General features: G+C 37.6%; 1 long non-coding RNA gene across 2 annotated transcripts in view; it reads right to left on the bottom strand.

The window, feature by feature from the left end:
• Window positions 1-748: 748 nt before the first annotated feature.
• Window positions 749-4,829, bottom strand: part of LOC113225420 — a 6,007-nt gene continuing 1,926 nt past the window's right edge. The window contains exons 1-3 of one of the 2 annotated variants that reach the window (XR_003310021.1): window positions 2,759-2,953; window positions 1,366-1,479; window positions 749-1,116 (exon numbers count right to left, since the gene is read on the bottom strand). This is a non-coding gene — a long non-coding RNA (uncharacterized LOC113225420). Of the gene's footprint in view, window positions 1,117-1,365; window positions 1,480-2,758; window positions 2,954-4,829 lie in introns of those variants that run through there. The other variant, XR_003310022.1, reaches the window with a different exon arrangement.

Here is a 4,829-nt window from a genome sequence, read left to right as displayed (position 1 = left end):
CCAGAAAATTCTCAAAAAAAAGGGTAAAGTAAAAAAATTATTTGCTAACAAAGTATGTTGCACTTACTGCATATTCTGCCGTCCATTAACGAAAATGCGACTAAGTGACAAATGGTTAAAAATCCGTTTTAAATAGCAAAAGACAGAACACAAAATTCTCTTTTAAAAACATTTAAAATTATTTGACGTGCTCGGCTTATCGGAACTTACCCTAACGATGCATAGCTGAAATATCATAAAACAATTTGAATATTCTAAAACTGGGTTATGGCTTTTTATGACATCTCAAAAAAATACTTTGTCGCTTTAGCCCCGTTTTAGTTATTAATATTTTAAACCTAACACTAGCTTAAGTATTTTTCTTTCTAACAAATATTATGGATGAATGTAAGTCTGAAATAAATGGATTATTATTATTATTATTAGTTAGTAGACGGCAGTATTACATATTGCACATCAGTACGAGTGCGACAGCCTAGTATGCGTCTTGTTGTTTGTTGTTTCTGTTCCCTGATCTCGGGCCCAGACGGGTATGAATACTATACTAAATGCCTATAATATATTAGTAACTAGTACCATACTAGTATTAATGATACTAATTAAAGTAGATGTGCTACGACTCTAAAACTATCTGTTAAAAAGAGGGTGCTATCTTGGCTATACGAATCTTGAGTAAGACTGTAAAAACCTGATTCCCTTATAATTTTGGTGGTAGTGTACACGAGGCAAGACTACATTAGAGTAAGTGTGAGGTTTTGTATTTATTAAAAATGCTTTAATTAGGTGTTTCACATAAAAATATAACTTTAAGGAATCCTCATGCTTTTTTATTCTCTTTAGAGACAAGTTATTGTTGAAAATTCTTCGGAGTAGTACCCCTGTTTACGTTGCGACAAACGTTTTGTAGAGAACGTGTTGCGCCATCTGTGAGCGCTTGACCACACCACTGGTATCCATTAGGATCTTATGGTCTTTAGGACTGGGGTTACTTAAGGACCACGAGCACTTATACCGGTTGTCTTTCATTCAAATCAACATCAAGGGGATCTCGTCCATCCAAACAACGCCTTTGCTTTAAGAAGAATGATTCGCAAAATGCTTCGTTTATGATAACCACTGCAAACGTATTTCGTATTAGTACTAATGTGAACTGCTAGATGGCACTGTAATCAATTATGTTTTAGGTAAGACTATGGCGCAATTTATTTAAAGTTAAAAGACAGGTGATGGATATGTCGTCAGTCTATGTGAAAAAATACACTGTATTGAAATATGGATAATGTGTAAACACATTTATGTTAACTGCGTCTCCGCCACCTCCAGTTTCGTATAAACTGCGCCTTAGGAAGAACATCAAATACGTACAGATCCCCACAAGAAGAACATAGATCACACAGCCCAAAAGTACACCACTCCATACATGCGCGTGGCAATCTTGCATCATAATTACTTTTTAGACATTGGTAGGATTAATGGCGCCTGAAACGAAGAAACATTTCGTCATTAACTTCAATGTTATCGTCTATCTAAACCAACAAGAACTACACACAACCTTGAGGTGCCCGTGCACAGTAAATAGTATAAAAGTTTGAATTCAGTAAGACGTATGGTCGGATTGAAAGTAAACAGAATAAGAGTCGAATTTTAGCAGCGTGCGACGCGCGTTCGTGAAGCGACTGCATCGATGCAAACGCGCGATTGCGTCGATGCAATCACCTCTGAATCCGAAGTGTAGCGATGTAATCACGCGTTTGTATCGATGCAGTCGTGCGCTAGCATCGCTGCTTAAAATGGCGCGTGTGTGTAAAGGTAGATGACTAGGGAATGCTTCGCTACTGCATCGCCTTCTGTAACAGCTCTAACAGCTCTATTCATGCACCATCTTCAAATTCTCAATAGTAAAACTAAGCAAAGGCAAAAATTTGTGTTACCCAAGTAAGTTTAATTTATTTATGCCTTTGAATTGGAAGAAATACCGAATGATTGTAGAGTTTAATATTAAGAAAGATAATCAATTTCAGCGATTGTATTTTCCAAATTAAAATGAGGAAAGGGGCCAAGATGAGAAGAAGACTTGAGTGGTAGATAGTTCTCGGGGAGCGTGTTGGGAAAGTTCCAGATAGTTAACATTATAATGTCCTGAAGACAAATTATAATGTCTATGACAAATAATATAGTTTTATCCTGTGCGTTTTATTTCTCTATTTAACCAATAATGTGATGATGTGGCGAATGTGTTTTTTCAAACATACCAACGTTTCCGCCCCTTACAGGTCCCATGGTCGTTATGACTTTACTAATTCGTATGTTATTTGAGAAGACAAATTAAACAACTAGTCTAGATATAGAGGTGTGGACGTTCCTTTGGATAACCATTCGGATGTTAATGAGATTCAGAAATTCCGTTACTTGCGATCAGTACTGAGCGGTAGTGCATTACAAGTAAATAGTGCATTACAATTTACAGAATTTACACTCTGAGCGTAAACAATGGCGCCAAACCTGTTCACTATCGGCTGATGAGTTGGACTTATTCGCTCAGTTGCAGTTACTCCCGAACGAATACGATAACTTACTTAAAAATGAGCCTATTCGGTCAAAAAATAAGCAATATAATCGAATTTCCAGCCTTGTTTCTAGACGAACACAAAGTAATTAGAGTCGGTGGTAGACTCTGCAGAATCACTAAGTTCCCTAAGATTTAGGTACCTGATAGTAATTCTATTATTGTTTTTACTAGTCTTTTCTTTGTCTTTACCTTCAATCCTTCATCATCATCCGCATTAAGGTTCTTACTGAAATATAAGCGGCGAAAATTATGATTATAAAGAACGCAGTTTCCCAAAAGTGATTAAGGAGCGCCATTTGGCCCCCAGTTGATTCGTCATCCGCCCCCATGTTGCTCGCGTCCCTCTGTCAATCAGTCTGATCAGTTAATGATATTCTCTAACCGAGGATTCCAAAAGATTGTGAAGAAAAATATAAAGTTGAAAGGAAACATCCAGTTTATGATTATCTCATTTTGTGTTTTTTTTAGTTTACTGTGACAATTTTTTGACATGTTTGTGATCAGAAGCAATGAGCTTAATAAAAAATTTTTTCCAACTTCAGATACAAGAAGTTTTGCTAAATATACTATGAAAATAGTCTATGGATGGCAGTTGAAATTAATTCACAGAATCCAGTATTTATGTAAACTGAAACCTTAATGTGAATTCAATATGGAAACGACACTTTGTGAAAATATTTGTTAAATACCTAGCTAACTACTTGTTTCGGAAGGTTTTAGAGTACGTAACATATCGGAGCGGGGCCAAGGTGAGACAAAGGGGTAGAAGTTCCTTCTGCAAAGGAACAAGTTCTGGAGATGCATAATTTTTGAAGTATACATTTTTATGTTTTGAGTTGTTTAATACAACATAGTGAAACGGTGAAAAGTGGGGTTTTAGCGCCCCAGGTTTCCAGAAAAATAAAATTCAGTATATGGTTTCACCAGTATTGAAATAGAATTTTTTACAAAAATGCTCATGGGTAGGTATGTCGGATAATTCGCTCAGCGATGGCACGCGATGAGACACTGGCTTAATTTACGAAGCACTCGCGAATGACGTCACCGCACGCTAGTCACGGGCTCAGTGGGACGCACTGTTTTGAGGCGGCTAGGTTGCCGTGACCACAGTGACGTGGATAAGGTAGACCCGCGACGAGAGTAGGCTCGGGGCGAAGGTAACAGATGTAGCCCGGTGGTACGGCTCCAAGTCTGGGGTAGCTTTACACAAATTATTGATTAACTCAGCAGCACAGTAATGAGACGAGAAAAAGAAGAGACCAGGGGCGGGGGACCTATTTATAGGCGAACCCCCTCTGTGAAATTTGAGTCTTTTCGAAACACGTTACCAAATATGGTCATGGACAAGAGTATTTCGACCATTAGAAGGTCAAATCTCAATCATAGATGTTTACATGAAGAACTTGTAATACAAATAGTGAGTAACCGATCGATACGTTATTTTCCTAAAAAGACTTAGGCTCAACTCATACTGGCGTAGCGTCGCGACGCGTCATGATTTTCGCCTATAGCGGTGTAGTTGAAAAACAGGACGCGACGCGACGCTTCGACTATAACACCCAGAAAAATCTCCCTGTGTAATTTTGGATTAATATAGAATTAATTAATATCTTTACGTAAATAAATAGACAAGATAAACAATTAGCACAGAGTCAAACAAAACCTACCCACGCTAAAATTATCAAAAATTAAATGTTAAAAATAGTGAGGGTACTTACGTACTTTGTTTTGGTTGTGTCAAACCTAACAAAACAGTGAATGAAGCAAAATTCTAGTTTTAATGTTTTATATACGCAGTTTAAGTGAATAACTGCTACAATAGGTCGCAGAGTTGAATGAGGTTCTAGTGGAGTCCGTACAGAGTCCTTTAGACTCGCAACAGTAAATTTCATAGAAGTACTTCCATCGGAAAGAGTTAGCGAAACTGACTCTGCGAGTTGTGTCAGCTATGTCATTACGTCATGCACTAATTTTAACTTACTTTACATATGTAGGTATAGAGACAACCTGCCCAGAAGGAAAGCGATTTGTGATATTTTAAACCACAATTTTCCTACAATGCATCATTCCCACTAATTTAATATGAATTATAACTAAATTAAGGTTACTTGGGGTGCGGAAAACGGGATGAAAAAAGAAAGATGAAAGATAGAGAACATTCGCTCGCTATGGAAAGCAAACAACTCACTCATCTGACCTACCTCATTTCCCGACTGGCTTACTCCGCTAAGCCCTCTCGCTAAAGAAGGCAAACGACTCC

Source organism: Hyposmocoma kahamanoa, unplaced genomic scaffold (assembly GCF_003589595.1).
Source record: "Hyposmocoma kahamanoa isolate Upper Pololo Valley unplaced genomic scaffold, ASM358959v1 160, whole genome shotgun sequence".
NCBI classification, from domain to species: Eukaryota; Metazoa; Arthropoda; class Insecta; order Lepidoptera; family Cosmopterigidae; genus Hyposmocoma; species Hyposmocoma kahamanoa.
This window is presented reverse-complemented; position numbering and strand designations above follow the sequence as displayed.